Source organism: Ambystoma mexicanum, chromosome 8, assembly GCF_040938575.1.
Source record: "Ambystoma mexicanum isolate Mex_15411 chromosome 8, UKY_AmexF1_1, whole genome shotgun sequence".
NCBI lineage: Eukaryota > Metazoa > Chordata > Amphibia > Caudata > Ambystomatidae > Ambystoma > Ambystoma mexicanum.
The window spans coordinates 1387738507-1387759389 of NC_090929.1; positions in this window are offsets into that span (position 1 = coordinate 1387738507).

Genomic DNA, 20883 nt, shown 5'->3' on the forward strand with positions numbered 1-20883 from the left:
TTGACAAAACAAAAGCCAACTCGGAGAAACTCTCTGCACGGACACAAACGATAGTAGACTCATTGTTCCCGCACATAGCCAGAGCGAGTAAACTACAAAAGGAAATGAAGAACCAAACAGCGGAAACCATATTGCCAAGAACACATGTCCTAACACAAGGTGCAAGTACCAGTTCCACAATACAGCCATATACCGGACCAGTATCAGGCTGGTTGGCATGGGAATTTGCACGCAGCAGAGAAATGATGCATGAGGACCAGAAAAGAGCTGCCAGGCTGCTGTCCACTCAAATGGCGCAGATGAGGAAGCCTGCACCATGGACCAGGATACCTGAAAATCCTCCAGCAAGAAAAAGCCATAGTGATGCATTCAGGGATGTCGTCATAGCCAACTACAGGAAAACATTAAGAATCAAAAGAAGTATGCATGAAGATGACAATGAACTAAACAACTACTGAGACAGCACAGCACATTTGGGAAACAACATTTGGTACCAGCACATAAAGGAAGTTGGAAGACGAAATTCTGAAGGAGAATGCTTTGTTTGTGCACTCCTACCGTACAACATGGGGGAGTCCAAGATCTTCATAGCTGTAGAAATGGATGTCCCGACAGCACACTGTCTCTCACACATAGCAATGTGTAAAACCAGAGGCCAGTTCATGGGAAATGACGCCTCATTGATATGGGCAACTGAAACAGCTTATCCCGATGAAGATGATTATGTCCAGGACACTAAGACAAGAAACAGAGCTCATACTAGGAATTATGTGATCAGGTACGAGAAGCCTGGAGTTAAAGGAGCAGGAATAAGTTGGGAAGTAAACCCGAGACTAAACGTCCAAGGAAAAACTCCAGAGGAGGATCAAATTTGGAAAAACAGAGGCCAAATGCAGATTTGGGGAACAGTGCTTTCACCAAACGGATGGGAGAAAGGAGTAGTGATCTGCAGAACATGGATGGTCCTTGGAGCCTGCAAGGAAACAATTGAAAACTCACAAAGACTGTGCAAGCCATTATGGCCGAAACTTGCAAAACTGCTGACATGGGTCGAAGACAGAGGAGGACCCTTGCAGATAGTGCCCGTAGAAAGCCCAAAATTGTGCTTCAGGAACAATGGCACGAAGTAGATGGCAGAGAATCAGAACTGTGGACGAATCTTTAATGCTCCAGGAATGGTACATGGAACTGCAATGATTATGGATCATTATTGGGCATGCAGATCCAAAGCATATATCAGACTGCCGAAAAACTGGGGAGGCATATGCACGATAGTGAATGTCCACGTTCCAGCATTGGTGATCCCAAAAAGTGACCTGAATATTGACAGTTTCCCGAAAGCAGATGCTCACCTGAGAAAGAAGAGATCATGTGGTGCTGATAACTCGATTGAAGAGAGAAAAATACTTCTCTGCTAAATCAGAAGAAGCATTTCATGTGATTCCTTATGAACAGAGGCTGTTCAGCCTCACCTCATCAGTGTTCACGACGCTCTTCGTGCCAAGAATCCAAGTTGGAGTACATACTAAATGGTTGCAGATAACCAGATGGGAATTGCTACAGACGATCAACACGACCATAAAAGGATTCCACACGATTAAGGAAGAGTTAAGAGCAATCTGACTGATGACTCTCCAAAACAGATATGTCCTTGACATGATCACAGCTATGAATGGAGGAGTTTGTGCAAAAATTGGAGAATCATGTTGGACATTTATACCATCTCACGACGAGGAAAATTGAACTTTAACAGAAGCTATAGGTATGCTGACGAAGCTACAGAACCAGATGATCAACGAAACTGATGTAGTTGATGATGACAGCTGGTTCGGATCACTGTTTTCATGGGTTCCACAATGGATGGCAGATGCATTCAAGTTCTTAGGAGACCTACTAGTGATGATATTATTAGGATTTTGTGTTATCAAGATAATAATCTCACAATGCCAGAAAACTGTGATGAAAGCCATAGGGATGAAGATCATGATTGATGTCAAGCCAGGATCGAAGCCCAAAGAATTAAATGATGATGAATAAGAGACTTTGTGAAGGCCAGCGGGCATGCACCTGAAGGTACAAAGTTTCTTTATCCTAGGAAATACAGAAATTATGTGGGAAAATGGATATACTGCAGCCTAAATGGACAATATCAACTAATGACATGGAATAAAGACGAACATGTAAGGACAGCAGGAAGCCTAAAAGGAGTAATAAAGATATGGGCCCTCATTACGACCCAGGCGGTAAGTTACCGCCTGGGTCGTACCCTTACCACCATGGTGTAAACTATGTTTACACCATGGTGGATGGCGGATTTACCGCCCCATTCCAAGGTGAGTGGGGCGGTAAATCCCCATTTCCCATTTTACCCTTCCCCATTCCCATTTTTGCCCCATAGGGCATAATGGGAATGGGGAAAGGCGCTAATTACGCCACCGTAAATTACGGTGGCGTAACTAGCACCAAGGTCCCTTTGCGGCATGGGTTTTAACGCCTGCAAAAAGCAGGCGTTAAAATCACCATCCCGCAAAGGGACCTTGGAATCAGACGTTAAGGGTCGGCGCCGTTTACGGCGCCGTAAACCCCTTAAGGCCTGGGTCCTAATGAGGGCCATGGACTCCAAAAGGACACTTCTTCAAACCACCCTGTATAAACCCAGAAGATGAAGAAGGAATTAACCTAGACGATGATGTGAAGATGAGTACAGAGGAACCAAGTAAGAGGAATCTAAAGGAGGAAGTGGAAGTTGTCGATGAATCGCCCAGAGGGGGGAGTGTAAAGGAGGTCCCAAATAAAGCCTGCACTTCCATCGCCCATTTTGAAGTACCAGGAACGTTCACACCAAAATATGTGATGTATGATTAACAAATAAAGCAGCAGAGATCCGCAGTAGGACTCTGCCCAATGCCTATCAGAAGAACCACACCTGTTGAAGTACCAGAAACCATGGACAGTAAGATATCCATTGAGAAAACCCCACCAGAAAATAAGATGAAATGAAGATTGCCTAAGCACCCTCCAAATGGTGATGTCACGAAGGACAGGACGGACTCGCAGATAGACGATATGACAACCCAAAGATGACACAAGAGACAAAATGCCATGAATAAGGATATCGTGAACCTAAAAGGAGAGAACGATGTTGAAATATAAAGAAGCTTAAGCTGTAAACCAGGATGTAGTCATTCAACCAGCTAACGCCTGTACATATGCTTGAAACCTCAAGAAAGCAAAGAAAACAGTGTGGCTTGCTATGCTAAGTAGAAGAATAGAGTTGGAGGTGTCATTATACATAATCTACATCAAAACGAAGCAGAGTATTATAAGTGCGAGTCTACTTTACACAAAAGCAGAATCAACTCAGTTTTCTAGAGGCCAAACAGGACAAGATTTGTATTCCGGCTGAAACGAGAAGAGATGGCTGAATCGAAACTCAGCAGATGCAACTTGCGCCAGGAAGAGCCATGGTCAGACCAATAGAAGGAACGAAGAGTAGCTTTGCATAATTGAAACTTAAGAACAGAAGATGCCTGTCTTTGGAAGGTCGAGATAAGGAGGCATAGGCAGGTGGCAAGCCCAATAAGAATTAAATGCACAAATTGAAGGAAACTCGTGACCACCCGAGCGAGAAGCAGCACGGGTTCACACCTACACTTGGCAGCTGCCCAGAGAGAGATATCATAACTTTTCCTGACAAGAAGGTGCAGTTTCGAGGCCAACCAGAGCTAACTAATTGACACATAGCCACTAAAGTAATGATGGATTGAAGGAAGGCCGGGTGAATCATGGGGCACCCTGCACCTGGCTGACCATTCTGTGTGCTGCTAAGTAAAGTGGAAATTCATGCAGGAGGGTTGAAGCCAACCCAATCACAATGGACCAAATAATCTAGGGTCCTATAGATAGCAGAACCAATGGGACGTCATACTCTTGGTGACGTCTACAATAGTAATGTTTGAAGGAAGGGCTTGACGCCCACCTGATAGTGTTTATCCAATCCTCTCACTCCGTTACCATATACAGATATAGTACCTATATTAAAGTTACCTTTTCCTAACCAATAGAAATGCATATTAACTTTTGAGTGATACACGTCAATTATGACGGGTTTTGAGTTATAAATGTTACTGTTTGTATGAAGTTCGTGGGAGTTGAAGCGAGACGGACTATCGCATAACTGTTGATTTCCATGACTCCCCACTTTTTGTACTTGTCATTAAATGGACTCCCTTTGCCAAACCATTGAGTTGTCCTTATTGATTGGTGTTGGAGTTAAAAACCTGCACCCCCATCCATCTCAAAGGTGCATCTATCTCGTCTTAAAGTACTCCGGAGCAAACCCCGGCTCTATGGGCCGCCCAGGGGTTTCTCCCCAGTACAGTACCCTGATTCATTTCTTACTGAATACTTGTCCAACTGAGTTTATGGTTCTCGCTGCAAGTGATGTGCATCGTATCATGCTGGCTATTTTGGTGTTCATTCTTTGAGTGTATCCTGCACTTGTTAGATTAGATGTAGGTATCCAAAGTTTTTACATGAAACTAAAAATGGCTGTTACGCTCACCTGGTCTCTGCGGAGGCGTTGAGGCACGGTTGCAGCCCTCCATGAACTTGAATCCCCCCTTTCAGGCCTCTCCCTCAGTAGAAAAGCTGTGAGCGGTGGTACATGGTGATACTGCTCCATAATGCATTGGTTTCCTGTCTTGAAGCATGTACTTCAGCCCATAATTCCCCTAGTTAGAGGGCTAACTGATCTGTTTCTGAAGTTTCCATAACGCCCAGGAAGAGAGTATTAGAGGCTTCGCATTCTGTTATGCTCACCTGGTCTCTGCGGAGGTGTTGGGGCCAGGTTGAGCCCTCCCTGAACTTGAATCACCCCCTTCAGGCCTCTCCCTCACTAGAAAAGCTGTGAGCATTGGTACGTGATGATACTGCTCCTACGTGGAGATAACAGTGTGTGAGTGCGCCAATCTGTGATTGTTGTACCTCTCGAACCCTTCACACCAAAGTACGGTTTCTGTGAGCATACACCTGCCAATAAAGCTCACCTGTGAATTATGTAAGATAAGCTCTCGTCCTGCTACTTCTGGCAGGGGTGTGTCGAATGGGATCTAGTTCCTTCACTCATACCTGATAAGGATTAGTCCAGTCCAGCTGCGACTATGCTTCTCCTTATGATTGGTAAGTCTTTCTTGAGCTCTTGTGATGCTGTTCGTTCTGTTTAATGTCTTTATATGTTGCTCCTATTTATGCCCGCAATAATACCTCTCTTCTGTTTTCTTCCCTTAGATGGAAATGCGGCCTCAATGCAGCTGTGAGACACGAGACACGGCCGGATGGAAGATGGATGCTACCTCAATGTTCGACAGAAGGTAAGTGATGGTTTAAGGAAAAGCGTGAAGTATGGTGAAGCGCAACCTTAAACTGACTTTTTTTTCGATGTCTAACCTTGTCTTCTGTTTTTCCTTGCAGGCGCTACTGTCGCCGATGGAGCGTGTCATGCTGCAGTGCCAAGATGAAGATTTTGGCGTTCCGGAAAGTGTAAAGATGAATACTTGGTTGGCCGAAGAGATGTACAGGTAAGAACAGCTTCGCCCAGTTGGTAAGTATGCTTGCAGGAAGCAGGATGTCCAGGAAGCAGGATCTTCAAAGGCATGTCTGACCTCAGGCAATGGTGAGCGTTACGCTGCTTGCAAGTTCAGAATAAGTAAAGCATCTGTCTTGAGAATCAGGGCAGCTTATATAGCTGAGATCATGAGTACCAGTGGAGTAAGTGGAGTAACGTTGCTGAAAATGTTGGGGGGGGGACATGTCATCTGGAAAAATAAATGCACCATTCAAATGAATGGGGACAAAATCGTGTGCCATGAAAGTTGGGGGGACAAGCACCCCCGTCCCCCCCTAAAATTACACCCATGATGGGTACGCCCATTAGAGCCGGCTTACCAGCCACACCCTGCCACTCCTAGAGAGTGAGCATGTGCAAAGGCAATCCATTAACAGCCACACCGAAGAATACACTTGGGGCTGCTTAATGGATGGAATGTTCAAAGTTAATGCATCCTGCTTAATGGATGGAATGTTCAAGGTTAATGCATCTGAAGTGCTATGTCCATAATAAAAGCTTTTTGGTGTTAAATGGATGCTCTTGTTTACTTTTGTTCATGTGCCTGGCGCCAAAGGCGCCAGGACAGTGTCCACCCAGGTCTCCTGTGCATGCGACCCCTGCATGCCTGTGCCCCTGATTTCATGACCATGACAGCATTCCCTCTCAAGGTCCCTCTGAAGGGTGGTTCTCCTCACGGTCCTGGTTTGGTGGGAGTATTGCGAAGGAACTGTCTGATTAAACGTGGAGCATGGACGTGTTCACTGGGTTCCCAAGTTCAGTCTTGAGGTCCGTAACCTTTCCAGTCAATTAGGTAATTCAATTTTGATCTAACTACCTTGGAGTCCAGGATGGATTTGACTTCATATTCTGGTTCTCCATCTATTACTTTGGGCTCTGGCGGAGAACGAAGCCGTGTATTGGATATCATTGGTTTGAGGAGAGACATGAAATACGGGGCGAATTTTCATGTGAGATGGTAACTCCAATTTCATGGCGACAGGATTGATTATGGACTTTATAGTATAGGGGCCCAGGTATCTTGGGCAAAAAGGTCTTGGCCCCTTCAGGGGAATATATTTGGATGCTAACCACACCTTTTCTCCAATCTGGTAGGCGGTAGATTCCTTCCGATGTCGATCAGCAAACAGTTTTTGTCTTTCCTTAGCCTTGGTCAGATGCTCTGTCGCCTCCTTAAGAACCTGAGTGATGGTTTCATGCAAGTATTTTATGGCTGGCATTTCCAGGGTATCAGGTGGATCAAATACTGATGTCCCCGGATGTCTTCTGTGCATTTTGTAGAATGGAGTTTGCCCTGTGCTTGTGTGAACTGGGTTCTTGTATGCATGCTCAGCTATCCAGAGTATATTTTTCCAAGAATCCTCGGACTGTTGCAACATACACCTGAGATATTGCTCTAAAGTTTGGTTGGTTCATTCAGATTGGCCATCAGTTTGAGGGTGATGGCTTGTGGACAACCGGAGATCGATTTTGGCAATCGTACAACACTTTCTCCAAAAGGCAGAAACAAATTGAGTTCCGCGATCAGATACTAATATTGATGGAAATCCATGCAATTGAACAATTTGCTCTAGCAACACAGAAGCGAGAGTTTACACAGTTAGGAGTCCCTTCAGAGGGATGAAATGGGCCATTTTGGAGAATAAATCTACAACAACTAATACGGGGTTCTGTTTCTGAGACTTGTGTTGTACACAGACATCGCAGGTTTCAATACATTGGGCAATGTCTTTTCGCCAGGTTTGCCACCAGTAGTTTTGTTTTACCTTAGCCTGAGGTTTGGCTATTCCTGGGTGCCCTTCCACTAAAGAATCGTGGTAATTTGTGATGATTTGCTTTTGCAGTTCCTGGTCTTGGACAGATAATCATCCTTGGAAATATGGTAGATTGTCTTTGATGGTGTACGGGTCACCTTTTAACAGCCATTCCTGTTGTGTTGATTGATCCATCGGGGATTACAAACTGGTTCTTTGGTCACCCACACACGTGCTAGCAGCTATTCTGGTTTGAATTGTTTCCTCAGGAATTATGGCCACGGGGTCGGATGCTGTAAAAGCCTCTTTTTCTTCACTCATGCGTGATAGAGCGTCTGCTTTCCCATTGCGCACTCCAGGTCTATAAGTGATAATAAAATCGTATTCCACGAAAAAGAGAGCCCAACGAAGTTGACGCGAGGATTGTGCTTTGGCAGTTTTCAAGTATTGCAAGTTACGGTGGTCCGTGATGACAGTGACCGTATGTCTCGCCTCAAGGAGGTAATGTCTCTGTGCCTTGAATGCTGCTTTAATCACCAGTAATTCCTTATCTGTGATTGCGTAGTTCAACTCGGCGGCTGAAATTTTGTGGGACCAGAATGCGATGGGGTATAGTTGTCCTGTTTCAGGGTCTCGTTGTGACAATACTGCTCCCATGGATATTTTTGAAGCATCTGTCTTAACTATGTAAGGTAGGTCTGGTCGTGGGTGTCGAAGGACTGGTGCTGTAGTGAATGCTAGTTTCAAGTTCTGGAAGGCTTCTTCAGCTTCTGTCGACCAATGAAACTTTTGATTTTTCTTTAACAAGGAGGTAATTGGATGTACAATTTGTGAAAACCCAGTTATAAACCGACGATAAAAGTTGGCGAATCCGAGCACGCTTTGCACTCCTTTCATGGATGTTGGTGAGGGCCATTGGAGGATTGCATCCACTTTTCGTGTATCCATATGTACGCCTTGTGGTGTGAGCATGAAACCGAGAAACTCAACCTCGGTTACATGGAAAAAATGTGTTTCCAACTTGGCATACAATTGGTGTTGTCGAAGCTTCTCTAAAACTGCCCAGACATGGCCTACATGTTCTTCCATGGAATTTGAGTAGATAAGAATGTCGTCAATGTAAACAAGAGCGCAAACTTCCAGTATTTCACAGAGTACATCATTCATAAAGAATTGGAATGCTGCTGGCACATTGCATAGACCGAAGGGCATGACTTGTTATTCAAAGAGGCCGTACTTTGTGCAGAAGGCCGTTTTCCACTCGTCTCCCTCTTTTACTCTTACAAGATGGTATGCTCCTCTTAAATCCAGTGTTGTGTAGATTTGTGCATGTTTCACTTGGTCCAGGAGCTCTGGTATAAGTGGTAAAGGATATTGATTTTTTACTTTGATCTGATTGATGGCTCTATAGTCGATGCAAGTTCTTACGTCACCCTCCGTTTTAGGCACGCAGAATAAGGGCTAGGAGGCAGGTGACTTGGACGGGCGAATGAAACCGTTCACCAGGCAGTGATCCAGGTAAGTTCTAAGATGCTGATTTTCCTGTTCTGTCAGAGCCTAAATCGGCTGCAAGGGATCTGGGCTACGGGTACAAGATCTACTTGACAATCGTAGGGTCTGTGCGGAGGAAGAACGTTGGCTTGCTCTTTTTTGAAGACATCCTGGCAATCTTGGTATTCAAGCGGTAAGGAGCTGATGAGGCCCAACACGATTCCTTTCTTCGGTTGCAGATTGGTGTCATCTTTTTTGTAACATGTGTCGGCACAATCATGAGGAAATGTCAGAACTCGTTTTCGCCAGTCGATCCTAGGATTGTGGGTCTCCAGCAGGGCATTCCCAATACCATCTGGAACTGAGGAGCACCGATGAGATCGAAAGTAATGCCCTCTTGATGCCCGTCCTGACACAGAAGCTTGACTTTCTCTGTGTATTGTCACCGGGCCGGATGATAGCTGAGAACCATCCACAGCAGTGACATTTTCCGATTTCTGCTTCTGTCGGAGAGGAAGGCCTATTTGGAGAGCCAAATCTTGGTCAATGTAGTTACTCACAGCTCCACAATCAATATATGCCTCCAAGGAATTTATTTTTGGTGGTTGCTTGCAATTCACCAAAAACACTGGAAGGACTAGATGTGAGGTCTGTACAGATTCCTTTTTCATGCTCGACAAGGGGACCCCTACACTTGCCGGGCATTGGCGTTTCCTGAGTTCTGTTCTTCTTCTTCATCAGTTTTGTCTGTTGCCCCAACCGTTTTCTTGGGTGGTTTTACCGGGCAGTCACAGAGGAAGTGAGATGCTTGTCCACATTATAAGCAAAGCTGTTGTTGTCTTCTTTTTTCCCCTTTCTGCTTTGGTAAGGGGACTTCGTAATCCACTAATTTGCACTGGCTCACTGTTCATGTGGTTTAGTCTGATTCTAACGAGGTCGTATGTAAACTGACCGTCCCTCTGATCTAGCTCGATACAATTTCCGATTCTGCAACCTATGATTGAGTTGCACCGTCAGGTCTATGTAGTCCGCACACCTCTCAGGGGGATTGACCACTTGCACCAATACACCCTTAAGGTCTCCACGCAACTCTCTGTAAAAGTGTGTAGTCCTCTTCTCTTCTGGCCAGTTGGTCTGGGCTATGAGACGATTGAAGGTTCCAATATAGGTTAATAGATCTTGACTTCCTTGTCTGAGTGACAACAACTTGTTGTCCAGAGCTTGTCCTTGAGTATGACGAGCAAACAATTTCTCCATCTCATGTTGGAAATTCCCAAAGTTCCGGAGTAAAGGGTCATCTTGATTTACCAAAGGTATAGACCAGTCCGCCGCACTTCCTCCTAAATACGAGAGTACAAACGCCACTTTGGTTTGGTCATTAGGAAAGGCTCCTGGTCTGCACAAGAAAGGAAGGCGTCGTTGGTTCATAAATACAGCGAACTTGTTTGGATCGCTGATGAAGCGTTTGGGAGGGCTAGAGGCACTGCTCCTGGAAGAACCACCTGCACCGGTGTTGATTGTTGTGGTGTGGAAGAATGAGAAGAATGGGTCACTCCAGGCAGTGGAACCTGTCCTGCTTGTGCTTGTAGCATTTGTCTTGCCAATTATTCAGTTCTTTCTCGAGTTACAATAAGATCCCTCCATAATGCATTGGTTTCCTGTCTTGAAGCATGTACTACAGCCCATAATTCCCCTATTTAGAGGGCTAACTGATCTGTTTCTGAAGTTTCCATAACGCCCAGGAAGAGAGTATTAGAGGCTTTGCGTTGTGTTATGCTCACCTGGTCTCTGCGGAGGTGTTGGGGCACGGTTGAGCCCTCCCTGAACTTGAATCACCCCCTTCAGGCCTCTCCCTCACTAGAAAAGCTGTGAGCGGTGGTACGTGGTGATACTGCTCCTGCGTGGAGATAACAGTGTGTGAGTGCGCCAATCTGTGATTGTTGTACCTCTCGAACCCTTCACCCCAAAGTACAGTTTCTGTGATCATACGCTGGCCCATAAAGCTCACCTGTGAATTATGGAAGATAAGCTCTCTGTCCTGCTACTTCTAGCACGGGCGTGTCGTATGGGATCTAGTTCCTTCACTGATCCCTGATAAGGATTAGTCCAGTGCAGCTGCGACTATGCTTCTCCTTATGATTGATAAGTCTTTCTTGAGCTCTTGTGATGCTGTTCGTTCTGTTTAATGTCTTTATATATTGCTCCTATTTATGCCCGCAATAATGTCTCTCTTCTGTTTTCTTCTCTTAGATGGAAATGTGGCCTTAATGCAGCTGTGAGACGCGAGACTCAGCCGGATGGAAGATGGATGCTACCGCAATGTTCGACAGCAGGTAAGTGATGGTTTAAGGAAAAGCGTGAAGTATGCCGAACCTTGTCTTCTGTTTTTCCTTGCAGGCGCTACTGTCAACGATGGAGCGTGTCATGCTGTGGTGCCAAGATGAAGATTTTGGCGTTCCAAAAAGTGTAAAAATGAATACTTGGTTCGCCAAAGAGATGTACAGGTAAGAACAGCTTCCCCCAGTTGGTAAGTATGCTGGCAGGAAGCAGGATGTCCAGAAAGCAGGATCTTCAAAGTTAAGTCTGACCTCAGGCGACGGTGAACATTCTGCTGCTTGCAAGTGCAGAATAACGCGAAGCGTCTGTCTTGAGGATCAGGGCAGCTTATATAGCTGAGATCGTGTGCACACCCATTGGGGCCGACTTACCAGCCACACCCTGCCACTCCTAGAGAGTGAACTCGTGCAAAGGCAATCCATTAGCAGCCACACTCAATAATACACTTAGGGTTGCTTGATGGATGGAATGTTCAAGGTTAATGCATCCTGCTTAATGGATGGAATGTTCAAGGTTAATGCATCTGAAGTGCTATGTCCATAATAAATGCTTTTTGGTGTTAAATGGATGTTCTTGTTTACTTTTGTTCATGAGCCTGGCGCCAACGGCGCCAGGACAGTGTTCACCCAGGCCTCCTGTGCATGCGACCCCTGCATGCCTGTGCCCCTGACTTCATGACCATGACAATGGCCCTATAATAAGGAGTAGGTTTTTTCCTTCCTTAATTGACTATAACAAAAATTAGAAATGTTGAAAGTGGCATGGTGTTAGAGAATGAGCAAGCTCAACTAAATCCAGAATGTCACAAATGGTGGGGATTGATATGTTGGTTTATGAAATACGTATGTGCCACCATACTCAGTGGGCCTCATTACAACTCAGGCGTTAAGGGTTAACGCCACCGTTAACCCTTAACGCCTCATTCTGATTTTAACGCCTGCTTTTAGCAGGCGTTAAAATCCATGGCGCTAACCTGCCATGGTGCTAATTACACCGCCGTAATTTCCGGCGGCGTAATTAGCGCCTTCCCCACTCCCATTATGCCCTATGGGGCAAAAATGGGAATGGGGAAGGGAAAATGGGAAATGGTGATTTACCGCCCCACTCACCTTGGAATGGGGCGGTAAATCCGCCATCCACCATGGTGTAAACGAAGTTTACACCATGGTGGTAAAGTTGGTGCACTTAGCACCAAGGTTGTAATGAGGAGTATCTTTCTGTTTTTTCTGTTTAGCATTCCCTCTTTCATTAACGCTCCTGTTGAGACAGGGAATACTATGATTCCACCTACTACAAGTACTACTCTTGATTTATTCACTTTCATTAAGGTAGAGACTCCTATGGTTCTCCCCAGAGAGAGAACTCTTTATGATATACTTCATGATTATTATTTAAGCACTAATTTGATAGTAGTGACAAGTAAGAGAAATGCCAAGGAAGATAATTAAGTGATAGACACATATCTAGGCACTTCAGCACAATTGTGTAATAATATGTGGTATCAGCACATGAAAATGGTGGGAGAGAAGACATCTAAGGAGAGTTGCTATGTCTGTGTGCTCATACCCTATGCCATGGATGTAACACAAACTTTCATTTCTAGAGAAATTCTGGAGTACAATGCCAGATGTCTCATTTATCTTGCAGCATGCATGACAAGAGACCAATTTCAAGGAAGCTTGACCACTTTGCGATGGAGATCGAAATGGTAATTTCTGTTCCAGGATGTTTATATCAAGACTACACAAATGGAAAAGGAATCTGTGTGGAAAAGCAAGATGCTTACATTTCCTTAGAAGGGACATGAAGAGGTGGTAGTTAGAGATGAAGAGATTGAATTGCCCTGATAGAGCAAAAGTAGCAGGATGGCCTGGATGTTGGGAACAAACACAAGTTTTAGTTTATGGACAAGTGAAATCCACAAAAGGATGGGAAGGAGGCCAGAGGTCCTGCATAGCTCATCTATTGATGTCAGAATATTTGCCAGAAGTACAGAGCGTGAACAATGCTTGTTTAAAGTCCTGGCCTAACCACGCCAGACTGTTGACATGGGCAGAAGAGGAATCAGGCCTGATGATGGTGGTTCAACTGATAAATGCAACATTGTGCTTTCAAAGAAAGGGAAAGAATTATGTGGGAAGAACTAAAAGCTGCAAGACTACAATTAACGTCATTAGAATGGGAGCAGGGACAGCCATCCTGATCGATCGATATTGGACTTGTGGATCCAGAGCTTAAATGAAGCTGCCCAAGGATTGGGGAGGGACGTGTTGCTTGGTACTCATACATGTTCCAGCGTTAGTGATTCCTAAAAGTGACCTGAACGTTGGAAAGTTTCCAAAAGCAGATGCCCATTTGAGGAAGAGAAGATCACTAGAATTCCTCAACCGGACGATGAGGGAGAATTACTTTTCAGCAAAATCAATAGAAGCCTTCGATGCCATTCCATATGAGCACAAGTTGTTCAGCCAGACTTCAGTGATATTCACAACTATCTTTATGCCTGGTATCCAGACGATGGCCAATGCCAAATGGCTACATATTACCAGATGGGAACTACTGCAGATGATCAACACTACCATAAAGGGATTCAATGTGACCAAGGAAGAATTGAGGGCCATAAGGCTGATGACCCTCCAGAACAGATATGTCCTTGGTATGATCACAACAATGGATGGAGGTGTTTGTGCAAAAATCAGGCCATCATGTTACACATTCATTCTTGATGATGAGAATGGGACCTTGACAGAGGCCATAACACTGCTAACGAAGCTGCATAACAAGATGGAAGATGAGACAGAAGATATTGAAGATGATAGCTCGTTCGCATCTATCTTCTCGTGGGTTCCGCAATGGATGGCAAACATCTTCAGATTTCTTGGAGCAGTATTGGTGATGAGAATGTTTGGATTCTGTGTGATCAGGATAATGATTAGCCAATGTAAGAAGACAGCAAAGAAGGCTGTAGGAATGAAGATTATGATCAACGTCGAATCAGGGTTTGGGCCCAATGAGCTGACGGATGAAGAAATCAGAAAATACATAGAGGCCAGTATATTAGCACCAGAGAGAACGAAGTTCCTGCATCCAAGAAATCACAGGAAGTATGTCATGCCCGCGCCTCTGGCACACGCATTGGCAACCATCATGGACTACTTGGTACTCATTTATCCTCCCAATACTCTTTGAACAACTCCTATTCACGCCTTGGTCTTTAATTTCCATTTGCTCAACTTTGGTTCTTTCTTATTTTATTCAACTAACTACATTTACCACAATGCACCTTGCTACAGTCCTCAATTCCTGCCTATTGTCATTCATCGTTATTGGGACCACAATCCCCAGAAGCCCTAGCGGCCAGTGCTGCTTCCACCTGCTCAGGACCAGAGAGGGAGGAGGCAGATTGTCTTCAGGTGTGCTGCTCCAGGTGCTGTCAATTAGCCTGCCTCAGAACAGGGCAGGGCTGTATATAAGCAGCTGCCTGCAGGAGCACAGTGTCTTGCATCTTGAGATGTCCCCGCTCCTGTTTGCCTTGACCCTCTACCTTGTTTGCTGTGCCTGTTGCTGCATTTCCCTGTTTTGAGTCCAGTGCCCTGCCGGGCTCTCTACATGGCAGCTGATCACGCTCTGCTGCCTTCCAGCCTCCGCCCTTACCCTGCCGGGCTCTCTACTTTGCAGCTGATCATGCTCTGCTGCCTTGCAGCCTCCGCCCTTGCCCTGCCGGGCTCTCTACATTGCAGCTGATCACGCTCTGCTGTTTTCCAGCCCCTGCCTGCCCTTCAGGGTTTCCTACCTTGCAGCCGATCACGCTCCGCTGCTTGCTACCTACCTTTTTCCACTGGGTTCTCTGCCTGGCAGCCTACTACAGTCCTCTGCAGCCCTCTACAGTCAGTGACCCTGCTCCTCTGGGCTCACTCCCTGCGGCCCTGCTCTTCAGGGCTCCCTGTCTTGCAGCCGATCACGCTCCGCTGCCTTCTATCTAGAGCCCTTGTCCTCTGGGCTTCCTGCCTTGCAGCCGATCACGCTCCGCTGCCTTCTACCTACAGCCCTTGTCCTCTGGGCTTCCTGCCTTGCAGCCTACTACAGTCCTCTGCAGCCCTCTACAGTCTGTGGCCCTGCTCCTCTGGGCTCACTCCCTGCTGCCCTGCTCTTCGGGGCTCCCTGCCTTGCAGCAGATCACGCTCCGCTGTCTTCTACCTGCAGCCCTTGTCCTCTGGGCTTCCTGCCTTGCAGCCTACTACAGTCCTCTGCAGCCCTCTACAGTCAGCGGCCCTGCTCCTCTGGGCTCACTCCCTGCTGCCCTGCTCTTCTGGGCTCCTTTCCTTGCAGCCTGCTCCCTCCACTGCCTACAGCCCTTGTCCTCTGGGCTCCCTGCTTTGAGGCTTGCTACACTCCTCTGCCTTACAGCCTGTTTTACACTTAGCTGCCTACAGCCCTGCTCCTCTGGGCTCCCTTCCTCACGGCCCTATTCTTTTGGGCTCTCTGTCTGTCGCCTACTACTAATCTCTCTCAGTCCTGTTCCTCTGGACTCCCTGCCTTGCAACCTACTACAGTCCTCCGCAGTCCACTACAGTTTGCCTGCACCTAGTGCCACTTTTGACTGCAGACCTGCTTCCTACTTTGCAGCCCTTCTGTTTTCCTGACTGCTGCTCCCTTGTTCTCTTCCTTGAGTCCTCTGTACTCCACCTAAGGTTATCTACTTCTGCCTAACTGCCTTTCCTTCCTTTCCTTCTGCTAGATTGCTCATTGACTTCCTTTTCACTGGATATTTCTGTTCTTGTCTTCTCATGTGTCTTATGTAATCCCTTTTGTACAGAGCTTGCCTATTGGTTTCCGGCAGGCAACCTCTGCCCCTTCCCTTGTCGCGTTTTCAGTGTTACAGACACCCACTGCTGTTGTTCCCAGCCATGAGCATACAGCGCGGGCCTCTGTTATAGCAATCTGTGCAGAAGGCTGGAGTTTCCTAAGGTTCGTGGAACACTCTTTCCCATTTCAGCATACACCCCAAGAGGGAATCCAGTTTGTTTGTACCTTTGTATCTTTTGCCCGTTTTGGCTCCCAACTACAGTTTCCTACTCTTCTTTCTTGTTGAACTTCCTGCTGTGTGTGCGTATCTGCTACCTTACTTCAGCACAGCCACCCAAACCCTACCGGCGTGCCCTGTGCCACTCTTGACAGGGTGCCATTCCTGACAAAGTATGTGGGATAATGGATCTACTGTAATCCGAATGGACCATGCAACCGTATGACCTGGAGCATTGATGGACTTGTAAAATCAGCAGAATCTCTGATGGGAATGGTGAAGGTCTGGACTCCTGTCACGTCTCGGCTAAATTGGAAACTGCCTTGGCGATTGTCTGAGCGCTATCCGGCACGTAAAACTCCTTGAAACTACAACTCCCACAACTCTTGCTATTATAGCCACGTGACATACACGCATGACTTTGCTGTGTTTTCATTTGTTGGGAACTACATTTAACTCCCATCTATCCGGAGATCGAGTGCTCCTAAACTGCTGTTAGTTACGAGCTCTGTTCCCGGATACCCGTTTGAATCCTTGACTACCTGGCGCTTGAATCAAGTTATTGTCTTTGTCTTGTCCTTGTCTGCCTCCCGACGCCTGCCTCCTTCGATTGTTCCTCTTGGATTATATGTACCCAGCTTGCCCATTATTGACCTCCCACTTCTAAATCCTTAAGTTTTGGTGACCCGATAACCGGAACATTTCCATAAGGGAAATAGCGTGAGGTGAACGCTCGCTTCCCCGATCTCTTCATTTCTTTCCTTGCCCACTCCTGTTGCTTTGAACCTTTTTGGGACGCTCTGCTGTTTACACTTGGATTACTTCGAACCTTTATTGGGACGCTCTGCTGTTTACACTTTGGATTACTTCGAACCTTTTTTGGGACGCTCTGCTGTTTACACTTTGGATTGCTTTGAACCTTTTTTGGGACGCTCTGCTGTTTACACTTTGGGATTGCTTTGAATCTTTTATGGGACGCTCTGCTGCATTGACACTGGATTACTTTGAACAGTTTTTGGAACGCCCTGCTGCTTTCACCGTGGTGTTCCTAGGATACTGGCACACCTTCCCTTCACCCTTCATCCTCCTTGTTTTCTGCATTTCGATACTAGTAGGTTACTGGTATATAGTTCCTATGGAGCAGGTAAGAGTGGGTAATTGTGGGCGGTGTTGGCTGTTTATTCTCCGGCACAACTTGGCTGCATTTCCTGAACAACTGTATTGTTCTTTGTCCCTCTAGCTCTGACGATTCTGCTCTGGCCTTTTCGCTCAAGCCCCCGGCCTGCCAGGTGTATTGATCCCTGTAGGCTGAGCTCTTGGGAGGGAAGTCTTTGGCACATCACCATAAAGACCCAAGGTTCTTTGAGTGAAAGGAACTTCCCTAGGGGAAGGATTATCTGCAACGACCAGAAAACAACCTCTGAGTTGTGACAGATTTAGGAGCCTTACAATAACGCCTATTGGTTATGGAGGCTGCATCAGACCCGATGGCAGCTCTCATGCAGGCTTTTTCTGCCTTGTGTACCGATATGGCATCCGCCCATGTGACCTTACATCAACGCATGGATGTATTACAGAGCTTCGTGCAGCCATTACCCCATGATGAGGAATTCGGTGATGCCGCTGCAGCAACACCTCCTCCTGTATCCCCCCCATCTCCAGCTCCGGTTGTCCTTCCTGGGCCCTTTCCTTTGGCCCCACCCGAACGCTTTTTGGGGGATCCCAAGGCGTATCGGACTTTCGTGAATCAATGTCGCCTTCATTTTCTTTGTCGTCCCTTGGCGTTCCCAGACGCTACCACTAAGGCGGCCTTCGTTCTCTTCTATCTAGGTGGCACTGCCGCAGCATGGGCTAATCCTTTGCTGGAAGCCAATGATCCGGCTCTTTATGATTTCGATATGCTAATCCAATCCATGAACAGCGTTTTTGATATGCGATATAAAGCACAAACCTCGGATTTGGAATTTTTGGCTATTAATCAAGGCAAGACGGATCTCTTGACCTACCTGGCTCGTTTCAACCAGTTGGCGGCTGAGACCACGTGGCCAGAACAGAAGAAAGCGGCTGTTTTCTACAAAGGTTTGTCGGATGATCTAAAAGATGCCTTATCAGTGGTGCCCGCCCTTCCACCTGGTTTTCCCGAGTTACTCGACCTGGTTCTTCAAGTTGATGCTCGGATTCGGCAAAGATGGGGCGAACGTCGGTATCCTGATATTCGTACCTCTTCCCGATCAGATGGCACTACTCCTGTTTCTCAAGGCGAAGCCGAACCCATGCAAATTGGGGCCGTCAGGGGTCCATTGTCCAAGGCTGAACGAGAGAAACGGGTACTGAATAACCTATGTTTCTATTGTGGCCAGTCAGGACACTATATTCGGTTATGTCCTAAAAGACCCGCCAAACCGGCGGGAAACGCCAGGACTCGTCCGTAAACCGGGCCTTTAGGATGAGTCAAATGTACCCGGGCTCGGATGAGTGTTTTCCGTCTTCACATGTGTATCTTACTATGTGTTTCAAGGCCCCTGGCATCAAATCTTTTTCCAAGCCTGTAATGATAGACTCAGGGGCTAGTGGGAATTATATGGATTCTAGGTTGGCCGAACATTACGGACTACCCATAATTCCCAAAATACGACCTGAGGACATACATGCTGTAGACGGTTCCCGTTTGATATCCGGACAAGTTACGGAGCAAACGACTTCACTACAAATGTCCACCTTACAAGGTCATTCAGAATCTATAACATTTGACCTTATTACGGCCCCCCAGTTCAGTATGATTTTGGGTCTATCTTGGCTGCAAACCCATAATCCTGTAATCGATTGGGTTGAACAAACCGTGCGGTTCTCTTCCTCTTTTTGCATACAGAAATGTCTTGGGTCTCACGAGGCAGCAGTCTTCTCTCCTTGCCTGGCCCTGGTGACTAGTGTTCCTTCCATCAATGCCTTATCCTCTATCCCGGTCCCTGTACTTCCATTGGAATACCGAGAGTACTCGGATGTGTTCGATAAAGGCTTGTCAGAAAAACTGCCTCCACACAGAGACTATGACTGCCCCATTGATCTCATACCTGGGGCAGTCATTCCACACAGTCGTATCTACTTACTTACTCAAAAGGAAGAAGAACACCTGCGAGACTATGTGGACAATGCTTTGCGCTTGGGACACATACGTCCATCCCGTTCACCAGCGGCCTCCCCGATATTCTTCGTACCTAAGAAGGAAGGGGATTTCCGCCCATGTGTGGATTATCGTGCCCTCAATAATGGCACGATAAAAAACCAGTATCCACTGCCACTTATCACGGAGCTCCTTGATAAAATGACCTCCTCTACCGTCTTCACCAAGTTGGACTTACGGGGAGCATACAACTTGGTGAGAATACGTAAGGGGGATGAATGGAAAACCGCATTCAAGACGAAATTCGGGCTTTATGAATATTGTGTAATGCCCTTCGGGCTTTGCAATGCCCCAGCGACGTTCCAACACTTTGTTAATGATATTTTCAGGGACTTGTTGGATTGTTACGTCGTAATATATTTGGACGACATCCTGATATATTCAGAATCCTTATCTCAGCACATACAACATGTACGCTCTGTCCTACTCCGTCTAAGAGAGCACTCCCTCTTTGCAAAACCGGAGAAGTGTGTGTTCCATGCATCGTCTGTAGAGTTCCTGGGATTTCAAATATCTCAAAAGGGAGTGCTTATGTGCACCTCCAAGGTCCGGGCAGTACTGGATTGGCCTGTCCCGACTTCAGTAAAAGCCCTCCAATCATTCTTGGGTTTTTCTAACTTCTACAGACGCTTCATCGCTTCCTTTTCTGAAATAGTTGCGCCACTAACTCGGTTGACTAGTCCGAACGTCCCTTTCCTTTGGGATGAACAAGCGCAATCTGCATTTCACAAATTGAAGGAGGCTTTTACCACCGCTCCCGTCTTGCAGCACCCTAATCCGGCCCTTCCATTTATCGTGGAAGCCGATGCCTCTGCAATTGCCGTGGGGGCCATCCTGTCGCAAATTTGTCCAACTACCCATCGACTACATCCGGTGGCTTTCCATTCTCGGAAACTTACGCCAGCCGAACGTAATTATACGATCATGGAGAGAGAATTACTGGCGATTAAGGTGGCATTTAATGAGTGGAGACATCATCTATTAGGTGCTAAGCATCCCATTATTGTGTATACGGATCATCGGAATCTCCAAGCATTGTCCCATGTGAAATGCACCAATGCTAGGCAAATACGGTGGCATTTGTTTTTTACCATGTTTGATTTCACGGTGACATATCGCCCCGGTCCGTTACATGGAAAGGCGGACGCATTGTCACGTATTGGTACAGATATGGAAACTAGGAAACAGTTAACCCCAGTATTATCCTCAGGGACTGTAGTGTGTGTTTGTTCGGTTTCTCCGTCCATCCTAGATGGGTTAAGAAGATGGGCTAAGGATCATGCTCCTATTCTTAAGGAGTTGGACGCCAAACTCATCATCGGTCTTCCATATGTCAAAGGCTTACTATACCTGCCTGATAATCAAACTCGGCGAAAAGCTCTCGAATGGTCCCATGATCTCCCGTTGGCAGCTCACCCTGGTCGGGCTAAAACCTATGATCTTCTCCACCGATGGTGCTGGTGGCCTGGTA